This window comes from Otolemur garnettii, unplaced genomic scaffold, assembly GCF_000181295.1.
Source record: "Otolemur garnettii isolate 467f Iridium unplaced genomic scaffold, OtoGar3 scaffold00104, whole genome shotgun sequence".
NCBI classification, from domain to species: Eukaryota; Metazoa; Chordata; class Mammalia; order Primates; family Galagidae; genus Otolemur; species Otolemur garnettii.
This window is the reverse complement of record NW_003852499.1, coordinates 7,526,868-7,547,935: the sequence shown is the minus strand read 5'-3', so window position 1 is coordinate 7,547,935 and position 21,068 is coordinate 7,526,868. Positions and strand designations below refer to the sequence as shown.

Here is a 21,068-nt window from a genome sequence, read left to right as displayed (position 1 = left end):
AAGAAGGCCAAGGGATAGAACAATTTAGACAGTGAGAAAGACAAATCAGCTGTCTAAAGAAAAAAACTATTCTTATATGCTAGTATTAAATGACATTTTTATATTATCTTTTAACCAAACTGAAAAAATTTTCAATGAAATTTCTTATTGGACTTGTTGGACTCATTCCTTCATACACATATGCATTCATTTACTTAAAAAAAAAAAGAACTACTGAATTTTGCATTATGTCCCAAGCGCTAGTGATACAAAGAAAAGCAAATAGGCCCATTATTATCACATTCTGAGATGGTAAAGGGAACTCCCCACTATGTAGCTGAAGCCAACCTGCAGAGGGATCTGTGTGCCATCCCGAGACACAGGTTTTATTTCAAGCACAGAAAAGGCCTGGCCAGTTCTGTATTTTACATATATAATTCTAATGTCTATAAGGAAAAATTTAAAGAGACATGCATAAAGACATGGAAAATAATTAGGAGGTTGTGTTGGGGACTAAACAAACTAAGAGATAATGGAGAATAGAAGAGGTAATTAGAAATCATTGCAAAAATACATATAGCATGTTACTATGTATCACTAGGGAGATATTAAGTATATATAATAAAAAAAAGTCAAAGTATGAGAAAATAATTCTAAGGAGATATTCTTAATAAACTAAAGGAAAATTATTAAAAAGCCAACTATTTTAGAACTCACAAAGTTCACTGCTTTGCTTTATACATACATACATTTGAGTTCAAGTTGCTGCTACTATCAGGCACACTCCCAGTGTTCAGGATACAGAGTAATCAAAACAGACCAAAATCCCCGCCTTCACAGAGTTTACATTCTTGTATGGGAAAAGAAGGAAGGAAGGAAGGAAGGAGGGAGGAAGAAAGGGAGACACAATGAGGGACAGAGATAAGTTCTATGAAAGAAAAACGAAACAGGAGGGTATAATCACAGCCTCTTCTTGAGCTAATTCTAGAACTATCTGGTTTATTTTACATGGCTTTCAAACTGTAACATAGGCTTGGCGCCCACAGCACAGTGGTTATGGTGGCAGCCACATACACCAAGGGTGGCAGGTTCAAACCTGGCCTGGGGCCAGCTAAAGCAACAATGACAACTGCAACAAAAAATAGCCAGGTGTTGTGGTGGGCTACCATACACCTAGCTACTTGGGAGGCTGAGGCAAGAGAATAGCTTAAGCCCAAGAGTTTGAGTTTGCTATGAGCTGTGATGCCACAGCACTCTACCAAGGGTGACATAGTAAGACTCCATCTTCAAAAAAAAGTAACATAAATATAATCTTTTTTTTTTTCCCTTGCAGTTTTTGGCCAGGGCTGGGTTTGAACCCACCAACTCTGGTATATGGGGCCAGCGCCCTACTCCTTTGAGCCCAGGCACCACCCCTAAATGTAATCTCTTTTGTGAAGATTTTCTTGCTCTTACTCTCAAGAGAATAATGTGATCATTGTCTGCACTCCATTAATACACATATATGTACTTGTATATATTATATATAAATATACACACCTCCATATTTCTGTCTAGCTAAAGACTATCACACTTCCATTCTTATCATTCTTCCATCTAGCAATATATTATAGCACTAATCTCCAACTCTAATAATAATTTGTTTTATATACATATGTCTCTAAAATAGAGATTTTACCCCTCTGCCCCAGTTTGGTATCTTCATACCTGCACATTACCAGATCTTAACTAAAGATTAATCAATAAAAGAATAAAATATAAGTTTGAACTTTATTATAAACTATATATAGGCACACACATAAACTCCTGCCAAGAAGGAAAGCATGAAAGAACCCTGGATCCAATCTTCAGGTAGTTTCTTACATTAGCAACTTTAGTGCAAACTCTAAGGGTTCCCATCATTCTATAGGGAAAGAAAAAAAACAACAGTCCCCTTTTGGAGACCAATGAGAACTTGACAGGCAGAAGAAACAAGCCACGCAAAGAGATTTGGTAAATTTAGAATAGGGTACCATGGATATCCTACAGCTTGAATTTTCATTTTTTAACAAAGCAATAATCATACGGGTGAACCACTGAAATGTCTGAAATGGGCTCCAGTCATTCCGTGTCAATAAGAATCCAAAGCCTATTGTGAGAGAAGAGTGTACCACACATGAAAAGCATGAGTCCTTCCTTGATTTAATCAGACCCAACTACTGAAGTCTCATATACATCCTTATTTAGGCAAACTCACAACCTCTAAAGAGAATTTTACACTCAAATTTCTAGTAACCCATATGCAGGCACAACTCACTTTACTACACTTTGATTTACTGCATTTCACAGATACTGTTTTTTCCAAATTGAAGGTCTGTGGCAACTCTGTGCCTCACAAGTCTGTTAGTGTCACTTTTCCAACAGTGTGTGCTTACTTGGTATCTCTGTCGCATTTTGGTAATCTTGCAATATTTCCATCTTTTTAATTATCGTTATATCTGCCATGGTGACCTGTGCTTGGTGACAGTTGATGTCACTACTATAACTGATTATGGGCACCATGAAGCATGCTCATTTGAAATGGTAAACATAATAAATGTTGTGAGTGTCTTCTGACTGCTCCACAGGCTCGCTGTCCCTTCTCTACTTCTCGAACTTCCCTATTCCCTGAAACACAACAATGCTGAAATTAGACTAATTAGAAACCCTGCAATAACCTCTAGTTTTCAAGTGAAAAGAAGAGTCACACATCTGTCATTTTAAATCAAAAGCTAAAAATTAAGTTTAGTGAAAAAGACCCGTGGAAAGACAAAACAGGCCAAAAGCTGGATCTCTTACACAAAATAGTAAGCCAAGTAGTGAATACAAAGAAAAGTTCTTAAAGGAAATGAGAAGTCCTTCTCCAGTGACCACGCAAGTGACAGAAAGCAAAACAGCCTTATAGTTGATGTGGAGAAAGTTTCAGTGGTCTGAAGAGATGATCAAAACCAGACACATTTCCTTGAGCCAAAGCCTAATCGAGAGCAAGGCCCCAACTCTTTTTCATTCTATGAAAGTTGAGAGAGGTGAGGAAGCTGCAGAAGAAAAGTTGGCAACTAACAAAAGTTGGTTCGTGAGGTTTAAAGAAAAGAAGTCATCTCTATAACTTAAAAGTGCAAGGTGAAGCAGCAAATGGCAACATAGAAGCTTCAGCAAGTTACCCAAAAGATTTAGCTAAGACTATTAACGAAGGGAGTAACACCAAACAACAGATTTTCAATGTAGATGACATAGCCTTCTATTGGAAAAAGATGCCATTTAAAACTTTCATAGCAAAAAACAAATCTAAAAATAAAATAAATAAAAGAAAACTTTCTTAGCTAGAAAGGAGAAGTCAGTGCTTAGCTTCAAGGCTTCAAAGCTTCAAAGGATAGGCTGATTTACTTGCTAGGGACTAATGCAGATGGTGACTTCAGGTTAGCCCAAAGGCTTATTTACCATTCTAAAAACCCTAGGATCCTTAGAAATTATGATACCTCTATTCTATCTGTGCTATGTAAAAATTAATAGAACAAAGCCTAGAAGACAGCACATCTGTTTATAGCATGCTTAATGAATCTTTTAAGTCCATTCTTAAAAGAGACTTGATGCTCACAAGATAAGGTTTCTTTCAAAATATTACTGCTCACCGACAATGTACCCGGTCACCCAAGAGCTCTGATGGAGATGTAGTTTTCATGCCTTCTAACACATCATCCATTCTGGGGCCCATGAATCAAGGAGTTACTTCTATTCTCAAGTTTTATTATTTACGAAATAGATTTGTAACACTATTGCTGCCATACGTGATGATTTCTCTGATGGATCTGGGCAAATTAAACCAAAAACCTTCTAGAAAGGATTTACCATTCTAGTTGCCATTAATATCATTCATGATTCATGGGAGGTCGTCAAAATATCAACATTTGGAAGAAGCTGATTCCAACCCTCATAGATGACTTTCAGGGGTTTAAGACTTCAGTGGAAGAAATGCAGATGTGTTAGAAATAACAAGAGAACTAGAATTAGAAGTGGGGCCTCAAGATAGAACTGCCTTACTGTAGCCATATCATAAGAAAACAAACAGATGAGGAATTGCTTCTTATGAATGAGCAAAGAAAGTAGTTTCTTGAGATAGATTTTACTTCCGGTGAAGATGTTGTGAATAATGTTGAAATGACAACAAAGGATTTAGAATAGCCACAAATTCATTTGATAAAGCAGTGCCAGGATTTCAGAGGACTGATTCCAATTTTGAAAAGAAGTTCTACTGTGGGTAAAATACTATCTGTCAGCATCATATGCTATAGAGATCTCTTTCAGGAAAGGATAAATTAATCGAAATGTCAAATTTCACTGTTGTCTTATTTTAAGAAATTGCCACAGCCACTTCAACTTTCAGCAACCACATCCCTGATCAGTCAGCAACAACCAACATTGAGGTAAGACCTGCCACCATCAAAAAGATTATGACTTGCTGAAGGTTCAGATGATCATTAGCATATTTTAGCAGTATACTATTTTTAAATTAAGGTATGTATATTTTTTAGACATACTGCTGTTGCACACTTGGTAGACTACAGTATGATGTGCAAACCTTATTTTAATATGCACTGAGAAACTAAAAAAATTGTGTGACTTGCTTTATTATGATATTCACCTTACTGCAGTGAAGGTGTAACTGAACCATTGCAGCATCTCCAATATAAATGTATATACAGAACACAATGCCCTGATGCTTACATGTTTAATCAGCTGTGTAAGTCATGCCAGTTACCAATATATATAAAGAAAACATATGGTCATGCCAGTTAGTCCTTCTTGTCAAGAAAGGACAGTACAAGAAGCATTATTTAAAATGAAATGTCTGTCTGGGCACAGTGGTTTACACCATATAATCCTAGCACTTTGGGAGGCCAAGGCAGAAAGGTCGCTAGAGCCCAGGAGTTTGAGACCAGTCTGGCCAACAGCAAGACCTCTTCTCTACAGAAAAATTGAAAAGTAGCTAGGCATGGGGGTGAGTGTCTACAGTCCCAGCTACTCTGGAAACTGAGGCAGGAGGATCACTTCAACCCAACAGGTGGAGGTTGCGGTGAGCTATGATGACACTACTGTACTCTAGTCTGGGCAACAGAGCAAGACTCTGCCAAAAAAAAAAAAAAAAGTATAATAAGAATAATATACTTCTTTCTCTTCCATCATCTCCATTAAGGAAGAAATCAAGAAATTCAAATGTTAACAATTATACTTTCATAATCTTTATGTAGTTAATCTATTAAAGGAATCCATTCTTCTTTACTGATTTAAAAAAAAAAAAAACCCATGCTGATATTCAGGTACAAAAGCTGCTCAACCTGGTTAATAAAAAAAAAAAAAAAAAACAACCAAGTTCTGCCTAAACTACTTTCTTTTTCTTTCTTTCTTTCTTTCTTTTTTTTTTTTTTTGCCTGGGCCAGGTTTGAACCCACCAACCTCAGTATATAGGGCCAATGCCCTACTCCTTGAGCCACAGGCGCCACCCAGCTACTTTGTTTTTCAATTACCCAGCCATCTAGACAGACTGACTGATGAATTGGAGGGGGAAAAAACAGTGACTATTCTCAGACTGTTTACTTCTAAAGGGGAAAAACAAACATTTCATAGTGAAAAGATCTCATAAAATGCAAAAAGGACAGTGGATATTAAGATTGCTCCCTTTGGGCAAGCTGCCATCAGTGAGGACCTAAAATAGATATAAGCAAACCAGTTGTGTAAGTATTGAACAAACCCAAAAGATGCTATGGGGAGGGGTATGAGGTGGAATGTGTATCTATAAAAATATTTCTCTTTTTATTTAGCAAACATCACGGTGAATACAGTTGAGCCCCCTGAAGGCTCACTTTGGTTGTGATTCAAAACTGTGCTTTTTGATCAAAAACTTCTGAGTTTATATGTGTCAGTAACTAGCTAGAGTATTAATACTACCACATTATTCTTGTCATTATTCTCTTCTTTTTCACTACCTAACGTTAAGCTTATAAAAACTACTTACCCTGACAATCCCATGTCATTATTTCAGTATTTACTATACCATTTCCATAAAATATATAGCAGAGATCCTAGTCTATACTAAGTTTGATTATCCATAGGATTTGAAATGTATCACAAAGAGCTGTGAATACAAGAACAGAGAGAAAAAGTGAATCTATTATGCAAATACTTGAATGTAAAGATAAAACTGACTGCTTAGAACCGTGTTTAGTGGGAAAATGGTCCTTTAAATGTACTTAAAATTAAAAAAACCTTCCATTGGGTGGTGCCTGTGGCTCAAAGGAGTAGGACGCTAGCCCCATATATTGGAGGTGTAGGGTTCAAACCCGACCCCAGCCAAAAAAAAAAAAAAAAACCTTCCATTGTATAGAAGGAGAAACCACAGTATCACTAAATAACATAACAATAACAATAATGGCAATAATGGTGGTGGTGAGGAGGACACAGTGATGATAACTGTGATGATGCTTGATTAGCAGCAAGCACTTAAAACAGCTCATTATGTTTGTGCCAGTAACTGATGTAAGGACGTTATACTGTATATAACAAATATTTAAGCATCATCACAAAACAATGAAAACCCTGCTCTTACCATGCTTTAAATATATTCTATGATAAAAATATGAAAAATAATCTCACAAAGCATCTAAATGATTCCTTATTATTATAGTATTTATTAATAGAGTATATTTATTACTGTGATCATATATTAAAAATGTATTCCCGGCTCAGCACCTGTGGCTCAAGTGGCTAAGGCGCCAGCCACATACACCTAAGGTAGTGGGTTCAAATCCAGTCCAGGCCCGCCAAAGAACAATGATGGCTGCAACCAAAAACAAAGCCAGGCGTTGTGGCAGGCACCTGTGGTCCCAACGACTTGGGAGGCTGAGGCAGGAAACTTGCTTGAGTCCAGGAGTTGGAGGTTGCTGTGAGTTGTGATGCCACAGCACCCTACCCAGGGGGACAGCTTAAGGCTCTGTCTAAAAAAAAAAAAAAAAAAATGTATTCCCTACAAAAGCAAAGAATGATACCCCAAAGAATAAGGTACCAAATCACTACAAATACAAAAGTACATCTTTCAGAGAAGAACATATACAAGGTCTAACAATTAGATTTGCAAACTCATCCTAGAAAAAGTGCTACATACATCATTGCTGAATGTCACTATATATTCACCTTTGAAGTATTCCCCGTGGGAAGCTATGTACCAATGACAGCACCTAGTCTAGTCTTCAAAACAATTTTGGAACTCTTTTTCTGGAATGGCCATCAGAGCTGTCATCATATTACCCTTGATGTCCAGAATGTCATCAAAATATCTTCTTTTCACTATTTCCTTTATCTTCAGGTAAAGACAAAAGTCATTGGGAGCCAGATCTGATGAATAGGGAGGGTGTTCCAATACAGTTATTTGCTTACTGGCCAAAAGCTCCCTCACAGACAGTGCCATGTCAGATAGTGCAATGTTGTGATGTAAGAGCTATACCTTTCTCATGCCAAGATGTTCTTTCAGTTAAGATTTTCCTCACTGTTCCTCTATCAATGCTTACTTGGTCTGCTGTGCTTTTCAAAGTTAGCTGCCAATTCTGATGTGTAATGCGATGAATTTTTGCAATGTTTTCATCAGTTCTGCTCCTTACTGGCCATCCTGCCCTCTCTTCATCTGTGACACTTTCTCACCCCTCAGAAAAATGTTGAAACTATTTGTACCTTGTTGTTTTCTTTATGACATTATCCCCATAAATTTGAAGTAATATGTCCCTGATTTCACTTCTACTCTTGCCAAGATTAACAGAAAATTTAATGTTTGTTTGTTGCTCTAATTTAAGCTTTGACATTCTCACATTTTGGCACATAAAAACACACAACAACAATGCCATTCAGTAAGACACATGCACACATGGGCATGAACACAGCTGTGAGACACTGATTTACCAAGGTTATAAAACCCTGCCAAGATGTTTGTACAGTGTTGCAACATAAGTGCACACTGGCAAGTTCATGAACTTAATTGTCAGACCTGTATACCAATCATAACATACTAATGCTGCTGGGCAAAGCACACAATACATGATATAAGATTTCAAGCAAAGGATATTATTACAATAACCTGTTTAGCCTGACGTTCAAGGATAAAGAAAGCTGGGGATATAAGGAAGCTAGTTTATTTATAGACATGTGAACTAATGAACACTTAAAAATGAAATACCTAAATTTTTTCTTTTCTTACATATGTAACTTACTTTCATATTAAAAATTAATGACATGATTGTTATAGAAAATCACTCATTTTATAATCTCATGGGATTTTTTTTCCAGTATTATACATACTCTCCCTGATACAGAGAGAAATCTAATTAAGCACCTATTAGCATGCATTCAATTTCTGTATTAGTAAAATTTTGTAGAGATCAATCAAAAGAACTGGTTTTTATTCTATATATTTGTATCCTCAATGATAAATAGGAAAGGGAGGTGATATCAACAAGGTTAATACATACATTTTATTATCAGACAGAAGATCTAACAGTGGTGAATTTAAAAAAAAATTTTTTTTTTAATTAACTATCTGGAGAAAGAAGGCAAATTCCTTAAAATGACAACTCTCATGGTATAGTTCTGTATACTGGGTTGGAAAGAAAATAGAAATAAAAGTTACTATATTATATAGAGGCTTTCCTCTCCTTATACAATTTTTATTTTACAAAGAGAGGAAAACTGATGAAACCAGAGAAGTCTAATGCAGAAGGTAATGCTACATAGTGAATTCATCAAATCCACAAGCCAATTCCACATTGGCACAGACTTACTGACATCTTTTGTTTCGGTTTTTATCAGCACTGCCCAGTTGTCAGGAGCTATCGTGTTTCAATGTGGGTGATTTATTTCTAGTCAAGTGGAACTGATTACTCTGCTTTGCGGCCCTCATCACAGAGTACAGGTAGAAGAGACTTCCTCTTAGACACATGAACTAAGGAGCACTTGAACATGAAATATCCAGATTTCTGTGTGTCACAGCTGTAAGGACAAAAAAAATCGCAAAATGCTTCTCCTAACCATGTGGCTCACCAATGACATGTTTAAAGGAAAAGAATTTAGTTGGCAATGCTTCCAGTATTCTCTGAAGTCAGTCATTCAGAAAGGCTCTGACCTTTATCTTCCTGGTTAATATTTCAGTATTAATGTAAGACATACAGTCTGGATGAATCGGTCCGTAATCACCTGGCAAAGGGCTACTATAATCATATAGTAATTAATAGTCAATTTTCTCTTTTAGAACGTAAGTCCCTTGATTTCTAGTAAGTTATCTGTCTACCACCCTACACTCTGACAAAATGTACTAATAAGGCTCAACTCTAATTTACCAAAAAGAGCGGATTTTTCCCAGACTATGCTGGTCTCTAACTTTTACTTGTCTGATCATGTATTTCCATGATTAGAAGACATAAGAGTAACAACCTCATGAGTGACTCTAAGCAATGTTTTAAACACAATCTGAGTTTTAAAAAGCTTCCATATCAGTATTCTCAAATTACTGTTTATGGTCCTTAATAATCTCAGCAAAGATTTTGGTCAGCAACTGATAATTTTGTTGCTTGGGTTTCCTGCTCAATTGCGCTGCTCTTTCATAGTACAGGTTATGAAATAGATTACTTTAATAAATGAATAGTAACTGTGTGATAGTGAGTAATTTGCTTAATCTTTCTAATCACTTCAACTGTAAAACAGGAGAAAAGGCCATTAATCTCTCTTTCAATTCTAAATTATAACTATTCTTATAATGGAGAAGATGAGGATATTTAAAAGGTAATAAAATTTCATCAGAATATTATTATATTTTATTTTTAAAAACTATTCAGATTTAGTTGTACAAGAAGTATAAGTATGGCCCTTGGGAAAATATATTCATAATCTACTGTTCTAGACAGATTTTACTAATTACTGAAAGGGATGTAAGTTCCTTCACATATTTGCTCATGGAACCACCTAGTACGCTAAAAACAACTGGATAAAACAACACAAAAGCTGGGAAGACCAAGATTTGCCATGTAGAAAATAATGAAAACACCTCAAATTCCTCTTTTTATATCCAGTAGGCATATTTAAAAAATTGGCAGACCTTGTTGTCCTAAAATTGCTCAAAAGATAAAGAGAATAAACAAATCCACAATGGCAATGCTTCTGAGGCAGCAGCACTGGTGAAACTGCACTTAGGACCCAAATTCACATAATCTACATGAGTGACACGCCTTAAAAGTTGCTCAATTATGGTGGCTATATAGCTAGAACAATCTCAGATCTAATAATTCACTACATTTTTTGTGATGAGAGAACCCAATATTCTTGTTAAAACTAAACCAGGCTTAATTTCATAAGATTTAATTAGGCTTAATTTCAAACAAAATCATTGTATTATTTGTAACAATAACTCAGAAAAACTAAACATAACAATAGGAGAATGATTAAGTTAAATATGGTCTCTCTGGGCAGAGCCTGTAGCTCAGTGGGTAGGACGCTGGCCCCATATATTAACAGTGGTGGGTTCAAAACCAGCCCCAGCCAAACTGCAACAAAAAAAATAGCCAGGTGTTGTGGCTGGTGCCTATAGTCCCAGCTACTGGGAAGGCTGAGGTAAGAGAATTGCCTAAGCCCAGGAATGGGAGGTTGCTGTGAGCTGTGACACCACAGCACCCTACCAAGGGTGATAAAGTGAAACACTGTCTCTTTAAAAAAAAAAAATGGTCTCTCCATTGGGTAGAAGGACTATTCTACTATCATTACCTCTCATATTCTTGAAGAATAAAGATATGGAAGTGTATTTATTATATACTATTGCAGTAAAAAGAAAGATTGCCAAAAAAGAATGTACAATATTGTCCCAATTTAAAGTAAGGAAAAGTTGGTGGCACCTGTGGCTCAAGGAATTGGGTGCCAGCCCCATATGCCAGAGGTGATGAGCTCAAACCCAGCCCTGGCCAAAAAAAAAAAATTAAAGTAAGGAAAAGTTTATTCATACATAGATTCTTCCTCTTGATAGTTCTTCCAAATTTTTCAAATATTTAGAATGGATATCTACATTTTAATGATAAAAGCAAACATTTTCCAAATTCTATCTAAGAAATCTCAGAAAAGAGAGATTCTTTTATCATATATACTTATCAACATGGAAAATCTCCAAGGGTTTCTATGGGCATGTAAAGGACTCCTTAATTAACTTATAACTTCCACAGGTTCATACTTTGCGACCAAATAAATCAATCTGTTAGAGATTTGGAGAGTTTTCTGCAATGCCAAAGTAAAATTAGGAGACACTAACGAATTCAAGTTTATCTCACTAAATTTTTATTCTAGCCGGGTCTGCTTTTAGGGTTGAAATATACTAACTTGTATGAATATCCTTTAATTTCTACTCAAGGGTGAGTTTCCCAGGAAGCAGATTCTGAGATCGACATTACTGTGCAAGAAGTTTATTAAAGCATATTCTTGGAATTAATACCATTAGAAAGTAAGAAAAGAAATCAGGATTGTGCAGAGAGCTGCCATGAAGTCCCAAAAGATTGAGACGAGCCCATGTGGCACTCTGAAGCTGCTGTTCCAAGTAGAGGGTAAAGGGTTTACGCCCTTACACCTCATAAGGATCAGGCACTGGATGTCCATGGGAAGTGGCATGACCTCAGGCAAGGCAGCTCTTCAGCTAAAATAATCTGCACAGAGGCTGATAAGTGAGGGCTCTCTGTCGCTAGCACTTCCAGCATCTGGGGGAATACGTGCTTCAACTCTCAGAAGGGATCACAGTATGTATCACACCCAACAGCTATTACTCTTCCTCATTAAATTAGTTAATAGGAATGTGTTATTGCTCTAATTTCTCTTGTATTTGAACCATATAGATATTTTATGGTTTTATAAAATCTAGAGACCCTTGTATCTTAACTTGATTGTTCCATAAGTAGTGGGTAGTTTTAATCAAGAGTTCATGGATGAACTTTAAAATTTGTATGATATCCAGTTCACATAGGGAACTATGTGCAATTTTACATCGAGAAAGCTCAGGCTTCTATCAATTTGTCAAAAGGGTAAGACCAAAATCACTGACCAGTCTTCTTTTCAAGTATGCAGAATGTTTAAAATGATCAGCCACTTCCTTTAAATTTGCCGATTTAGCACCTTTATAAAAACACCCAAATTGCTGTGTATAAAAGCAGAGTTTGACCTGGGTGGGATGCAGAGAAAACAGGTCCAAATGTCATGTTAGAATTTAGTAAGCTTTCCTCTATAAAATTGGATGGTTTTTACAATCTGAAAAACTCCTCTAGGGAAAAGAGTGTTAAGGGGGAAAAGTAAGGAAGTCTGGCAATCACAGTAAGTTAAAATAGATAAAGAGAATAAAATATATGTTTTATGCTTGAAACTATTTTCTGGTTAGGATATACATATTGGTGTGGCAGAAAGAAGAGCACAAAAAGCTGCTTCATCAGAGTTTGATTTAATAATTTCTTGGGGTGGTTAATTACTTCAACTTTTCAAACAGAGTTGACAGGTACTTGGGCATCTACTCAAACAGCCATTCCCACAGATAAAAATGCAATGCAAGATAATTCATGTCAAGTTATAAGCAGTTTTTGAACAGAAAAAAATATTGATTGTGCTTTAAAACTTTGATCAAGCACTTTTTCTAAATCCTTTGTCCCTTTCTAGATACTCATCTATGTTTTTATTACTCTGACAAGCTCCTACTACAGGGTCTCCTGAGATACAACTAAGAACCACTTTTGTCACAAGAGGGACATACTGACTTGTTAATCACCATTTTTCAAGTTTAAAATATGGGCTCAGTCAAAACAGCCCATATATAGTTCAGGGCACTCTGAACTATAACTTGCAAGATTTTGAGAACATTAATATAGCATACTAACCATAGATAGAAAAGAAAGGACATAAATCCTCAAATTATTCACTAAGTTACTAAAAAGTCCAAAGAAATTAAGTTTTGATAAGAGTTAAAACTGTTTCCATATTGTAAAAAAGTATAATGACATAGCCTTTGAATAGTTCTCATTTATATTCCACCTTAACACTAGAAAATAAAGCATTGATCCAATAGCTATATTCTCTCAGGCCTATTCTTACTGCCTCTACAAGAATGTTGATGGAACAAGTTTCTATATTTCTCCAGCCAAAAAACACAAAGATGTTTAAAAACACAAGAATGCAATGTTAGTTTCAATGTATGAAAATCAATCAGTGTAATCTACTACATTAATAAAATGAAGGACAAAAACCACAAGCTCATCTCAATAGACAGAAAAAAGCATTTTATAAAATCCAACATTCTTTTTGATAAAAACACTAAACAAACTGAAAACAGAAGGAAATGTCATACCTGATGAAGGGCATTGCTGACAACCCCTTGTTTAGTTATCATATTTAGTGTCAGAACTAAAAGCCTTCCCTCTAAAATAAAGAACAAGATGGGGATATCTGCTCCCACCACTTCTACTGATCATTATACTAGATGCTCTAACCAGGGCAATTAGGAAAAAGAAATAAGAACGTTATATAAGAAAAAGAATAACTATCACTATCTACAGGTGACATGACCTGATATACAGAAAATAATAAAGGAGACACAGAAACACTATTAGAAGTAACAAGTTCAGCAAAGTTGCAGAACACAAAATCAACATGCAGGAATCAGTTGTTTATCTTTAACACAAATGAATGATCTGAAAATGAAACAATTCCAGAAGCATTTAAAGAAAAATATTTAGGAATAAATTTTACCAAAGCACAAAAAACTACAAAACAACAATGAAATGAATTAAAGACAGTCTACATAAATTGAAACATATCCCACATTCATCAATTAGAAGACTCGATATTGTTAAGATGGCAAGAGTCCCAAAACTGATATATGGATTCAAATCATTCATTTGTGTACAGATAAACAACTGATTCTTGCGATTGATTTTTTTTTTTACAAAACGCTGATCTCAAAATTAATATGAAATTACAAAGGACCCCAAAAAGCCAAAACAATCTTAAAACAGAAGTAAAAGATTCAAGATTCCTAGTGTTAAAACCCACTACAAAAGCTACAGTAATCAAGACACTGTGGTATGGCATTGGTATAGATACGCAGATTAATGGAATAGAATTAAGAGTCCAATATGTCTGCGTCTGTTGTCAACTGATTTTCAGCAAGTATGCCAAGACGGGGAAAGAATAGTCTCTTCAACAAATAGTGCTCAGACAACTAAATATTCTTGTACAAAATCATGAAGTCAGATCCTTGCCTCATACCATATACAAAAATTAACTTAGAATGAATTAGACCCTAAATACAAAAGCTAAAACAATAAAATACAGAAGAAAACAGGAAGAAATTTTTGTGACCTTCAATTAGGCAGTGATTTTGTGGACGACACCAAAAGCATAAGCAACCAAAAAAAAAAAAAAATACATAAAGTGGACTTCATAAAAATTAAAAACATCTGTGCATCAAAGGACACAAGAAAGTGAAGAGATAACCCACAGAATGAGAGAAATATTTGCAAATCATATATCTGATATGGGCTGGATCTCCAGAATACATAAAGACTTTTTAGAGCTCAACAATATAAAACAACCTAATTTAAAAATGGGCAAAGGACTCAAATAGTCAAACAAGCACATGAAATGATGCTTAATATCATTAGTCATTATGAAACTGCAAATCAAAACGAAGAAATAATACTTGCATGCATTGGGTTGGCTACTTGTTAAAAAAGGAAAATAACTAGTGTTGGCAAAGATATGAAGAAACTTGAATTTCTGGCACTTTAATGGTGGGAAGGTAAAATACTGCAGCCACTTAGGAAACAGTTTGGCAGTTCCTCAGAAAGTTAAACGTGGAGTTAACTAACATGACCCATTACTAGGTGAGAAATGAAAACTTTTCCATATAAAAACTTAAACATGCATTTCAGTGCCAAAAAGTAGAAACAACCCATATTTCCAAAAATGGTCACAATATCTCCCATTTCACTGTTCTTCTTCAGGGCTCTTTCCTCTCTCCCATGAAGAAGTGGAGTCCATTTTTCACCCCCTCCTCCAGATCAGGGCAGGTCTATTACTAACTGAACACAGTAGAAGTGACCCTCTGCTACTTTCAAGCCAATTCTAAGAATCGCCCTTAACTAGCAAAGCAGCTTCTGTTTCTAACATCTACAATTCCTGGAGTCAGCGTCCACATTAGAAGCGTGACTACTCTCCCCATGTTATAAGGAGCCAGGGTATTTGCAGAAGCTGAGGCAAAAGACGCCAAGTGGACAGACGCTAAAAAACACCAAGGCAGAATATCTACAAGTTAATAAGCCATCTATGTAGCGGGTCGTCCAATCTCAGACCTCTCCAGGTGATGACACACAAATTAGGAACAAACTATCCAATGAGCCTGTCCTGAATTCCCGATTCACAAGAGAACAAAATAAAATGGTTATTTATGCCACTAAGTTTTAGTAATAGTTATTATGCTGTAATAGTTTATCCTACCTATGATAAAACTATGTTATTTTTATTGTTGTTTTAATCACTTGCATCTGAAGTTTACTGTTTCTTTATTAGAATGTAGGACAAGGGATTTTTTTTAAATCATTTTTGAAGAGAGGTATACTGAAATTAGAAGGGATGGTGGTAAAAAACATATTTAAAAGATTTACAACAAGGTAAACTAATATCCTCCCTTTTTTAGGGACTAATTCTTCATTCGCTGAATTGTAAGTTAAGTCCTACTTTGCAAGTTAAACTTTCTACCTCCTTACAGTTTAAAGAAAGAGGCACAAAAAAGTTGTATGAATCAAAGTAAATTCCTTATATTTCCTTACCTACCAGCAAAAATATCATCATCAGTCAGACTTCATTTACTATGCATATTTTAATAAAATGGTATTTCAAGAATTTAACTACATATATTCTCCATCAACAAAAACCTTTAAAGTGAGTTCTATTAAACAATTATGAGTAAAAAGAAGGAAGGAAAAAATTCTACTGGCTAAGTAAATTATGTTTCAGACTAAAAATTCAACTACAGCCTAACATAGGGTTCTTTTAACTTAGCTTGGTCAACAGCTCAGTTAAGACTTAAAAATAATAGCATTTAGAAAATATTTTAAAAGTAAAATGGCACAATTTTAAAAACAAAGTATATTAATAAATATATTAATCAAAATATATTAATAAATATTTAAAAAGCTTATTCTCCTTTCCATTTTATGATAGAGCAAAGGCAAAAAACTACAACTAACTGCCATATCCAAGACTCCATAGAAAACAAACAGAATATACAAAGAACCTATTCATTCTGGCTTCCTACTCAAAAGAAAATAACAGAAGATAGTTAATAAGCCAACCTAGGATAAAATACCCCTTCTAATTCTATATATCAATCAACTTTCTGCTATTGCCAAATCCAAAACTGTAAATATTAAAACTCAGGAAACTAGAGATTCAAACATCATGAAATAAACAGAAGTTACAGAAGCATGGAAGGCGATGTAGATAGCATCTGCTTAAGCAAATTAAACTCCAAGCTACATTATCATTTATAATCAATCAAGCAAGAAGTTGTACAATTTTAACACAGAGTTTGAATGCAGCTCAGATTCAAATGCTCAATTACATTTTCCAGGTCAGTGATTTATAATAAAGATAAGAAATTTACTGTAACACAAAACTACTTTAAACCATAGGGGAGAACCCTGGGAAGGAGGAGCCCAGTACTGATCCCATTGTGTAGCACACTCAGCCATCTGCTATTGTCCCATTTCGTTCTCTGGGCACAGGGTTACCCCACGCACACAAACATGTACACTACCTAGAAAGCCTGAAGACTATGGATGGGCAGGGGCCGTGACAGAGCAGATGGAGCCAAAGACAGTCCAGAGACCGTGACTCCCAACACAGCCATTTCTCACCCAGCTGCTACTGTGCTCAGGAAAAAATAATTTTTAAAAACGTGCCTAAATGAATGCCAGAGTAACATACTGCTTCTCACTACTCTTCCCTAAATAAGAGTTAAATACTACTTAAATATAAAATTATAAATACTTATAAGAAAAATTATTACCAAATACAGACACCAAAGAAGAAAAGAATAAAAACAGAATTAATGTATTGTTCTTTTTTACAGTGTAAGTGTCTGAATCAAGAAGCAAAGTACACTAACTGTAGTATAACATTAAGGCATTGCTCCAGGGATATCTGTCCTGAAAATCTTTAGGGATAGGAGGGAAAAAATGTATTGGTTTCTTAAATAAACTAACAAGACAATAAAGATGACTACATTCACTGAAATCTTTCTCATTGTGTAACAATTGGGTAAAACTTTCCCAGAGACCAGATAATTCCAGAGTTTCTCATAAGAAAGAAAAAATATTCGTAGGCAGAGCTCTATTAGAAAATTTCAAGAGTATGCATTATAAAATGATGGAAGAATAGAAGTAAAATTCCAGGGCATGACATACTGGAAAAGAACATGCTTCTAATTTTTATTCACGCTGCTCGACTGCATTAGATGCCTCCTTCCCCATCTGCCTAAGGAACTTTCATTCATCATTCAGGATTCAGCTTCCAAGATTTCCTCAGACCCCTTCCAAAATTAAAAACTCCCTCCTTTCCCCCTGTATACCATTTATACCATAACTTCTTTAACTCCCACAATTCTGGGACTCTTGGAAACAGAGACCATATGTGTGTGTCTGCACTTAGCAAAGTATCCAGCATATCCAGTAGAACCTCCACAGTTGGCCATCTCCTAAAACTGACCTAATTTACATAGACCAGACATGCACCATGATGGACATATCAGGAGAGAAGGCCTAGTTCCTAGTTCCTTATGTTGACCACCTCCATGTGCTGACCAGTTTGTTACAATCCTTTTTTTGAGTGGTCAACTTAACAGAGGTTCTGTTGTAATGAAAGGTACTATGCTGAATGAGGACAGTTTACATTACTGGGAAGACTGGGAAACCCAGAAGAACATAACTTTGACTATATAGCTATAAATAAACTTAGAGAGGGGGAAGGAGGAGAAAGAACAAAAGGCAGAGACTATTTCAGTATATACAAATACTATATATTAATCGTTTAGAAAAATACATGTGGATGGTGGTCCTGAAAAAGCGAAAAATATTTGAACATATTGCATAGTTCAATATGCAGGCATCATTAGCAGAAGGAATTTTCTAAGGAAAATTTTAGATTTTTAGACTGGTTTATAAGGTTGTTTTTTTTTTTTTTTTTTATGGAGACAGATTTATCACCCTCGGTAGAGTACCGTAGCGTCACAGCTCACAGCAACCTCCAACTCCTGGGCTTAGGCAATTCTCTTGCCTCAGCCTCCCAAGTAGCTGGGACTACACACACCCACCACAATGCCCAGCTATTTTTTGTTTGGCCGGGGCTGGGTTTGAACCCCCCATCCTCAGTATACGGGCTGATGCCTTACTCACTTAGCCACAGGCACCTCCCGGTTTATAAGGGTTTCAATGAGGAACATAGGTGAAACACAGATAGAAACATGAGTTTACAAAAATAATTCTACAGGCAAGAAAAAGAGCTTTGAGGATTGTTTTAATAAATATATCAATCTAACCATCTCTCTTGCACTTACATTAACATTTCTATTACAATTAAAATTCTAACTTGACAAGTAAAGAATCAAAGAACAATGAGTTTAGACACATAACAGTCATCAGAAAAAATAACCAGGGTAAATAAGAACTATAAGGAATAAAATCACTTATTGTTTTATTTAACCTAAGAAAGTAAGTGATTGATAGATTCAATACAATCCCCATCAAATCCATGTTATATTTCACAAATCTAGAAAAAAATAATTCCATACTTCATTTGGAACTAAAAAAGACCCCAATTAGCCAAAGCAATCTTAAGCAAAAAGAACAAATCTGAAGGCATCACATTAGCTGACCTCAAATTAGACTATAATACAGCATGGTACTGGTATAAAAGTAAAGACATAGACCAATGGAACAGAATAGAGATCCCAGAAATAAAACTACCCACAACCAATTGATCTTTGACACAACAGGCAAAAACATACACTGAGGAAAGGAAAGCCCATTCAACAAATGGTGCTGGAAAAATGCATAGCCATATACAGAGGAATGAAGCAAGACCCCTCCCTCTCATTATTTACAAAAATTAATTCAAGATGCATAAAAGACCTAAATGTAAGGCAAGAAACCATAAGAACTCTAGAAGAAAACATAGGGAAAACTCTTCTAGACATTAGCCTAGGCTAAGAATTAATAACTATGACCCCAAAGGCAAATACAGCAATAACAAAAATAATGGTAATTAAATTAAAAGGCTTCTGCACAGCAAAGGAAATGATCAGTACAGTAAACAAACCACAACCTACAGAATGGGAGAAAGTATTCACAAACTATATATCCAATAAAGGGCTAACATCCAAAATCTACAAAGAACTCAGGCAAATCAGCAAGAATAAAAAAAAGAAAAAAACATTAAAAAGGGGGAAAAAGACATGAACAAAAGTTTTTCAGAGATGACAGACATATATGTGCACACTATGGAATACTACTTAACCATAACAAGAAATGAAATAATGTCTCTTTTACGTCAATTTGGATAGAACTAAAGACCAGTATCTTAAGTGAAGTATCTCAGGAATGGAAAAACAACACAAAATGTACTCTCTAATAATTGGGAGCAAAATGATGGACAAGCACGGGCAAAAAGAGTCATAAAGGACACTGGAAACCAACAAATGTGGTGTGGGGGGAGAAAAAAACTTAACTTACCAAGTACAATGAGCACAATTCTGGTAATGGGTGCACTAAAAATCCTGACTTAAACATTGTACAGAACCTCCATAGTAGACTCTCACTCCCTGATCTGTGCTCTCTCTCTCCCCCCCACTATCTTCCCTCTATCTAACATAAAATAAATTTATACTTTTATATCCTAACAAAAAAAGGACCCCCATAGTTGACCCCAACCTGGCGTGGGACTAAAAGCTGAGGAAACAATCAGCAGCTCACCAAGGACAAATAAGTCAAGATGACAGGACACAGGACCTGTTTTCCTCAGAAACTAGAGAGTGGTTTCTGGTGTTGTGTTCTACGTCTTAAAACCACAGCACCACCTGGTGTCCTGGCAATATATTGCCATACACACACACATACATATACACACACACACACGCACACACACATACATATATTCCCATTATAGTTGCTCTCTTCCATAATATGTTATTTTATATATATTACAAAAAAATTTTTTTTCTTTTCTTTGTTGCTCAGGTTGTTTTGGCTATTTGAGCTTTTTTGTTTTGTTTTATTTCTTTTTGCTAATTTCTTTGGTTGGTTCTATTCTTAATTTCCATTTTTACTTTCTTTAAGAACAAGGGCTTCTCTATTTTTCTTAGGATATTTCAGCCTCATTTCTTCTCTCTCCCTATTTTACTTCTTCACTTTTCCTCTCTTTCAGAAGAGATTTCTCTATTTTTCTCATGTTTACCATATAAATTGTTCATACAACAGCTAAGATATCCCCCCTTTTCTTCCTTTTTTTCTCTTCTTTTTCCTTTTTCTGAGTTGCTTTTTTTTTCCTCTTTGATCAGATCTTTATTCAAACTAAGCTGTCTGAAATGATTCAGTGTTTATGGAATAAACATTTAAGAGTTTATGCAGTAGACTTCCTTTCTTCTGTGGCTTCTTTTCTACTGGCTTCTTTTCAGCAGCTGGTTTCTTGGTAGTAGTAGTCTTTTGTCCTATCAGAGGGTTTTTCTGCTTTATAACACCAACAGGCTTTTTACCCTTCTTCACTGCTACAGGTTTCTTGCCTGCAACCCCCTTCTCATCTGACATGGCCTATAGTGCTGCAGCTGTCTATCCATCCAAAGTTTGTGATTTCTGGTCTGGCGAAGAATGGTATTCCAAGGCGCCAGCCACATACACCTGAGCTGGCGGGTTCGAATCCAGCCCGGACCCGCCAAACAACAATGATGGCTGCAACCAAAAAACAGCCGGGTG

General features: G+C 35.7%; 1 protein-coding gene and 1 pseudogene across 6 annotated transcripts in view; both read right to left on the bottom strand.

Annotated features, from left to right (window-relative positions):
* Positions 1-21,068, bottom strand: part of LOC100962189 (ELKS/Rab6-interacting/CAST family member 1) — a 285,037-nt gene that overhangs the window by 77,133 nt on the left and 186,836 nt on the right. The window lies entirely within an intron of this gene.
* The window catches only part of LOC105887674, a 1,660-nt pseudogene continuing 1,214 nt past the window's right edge, over positions 20,623-21,068 (bottom strand).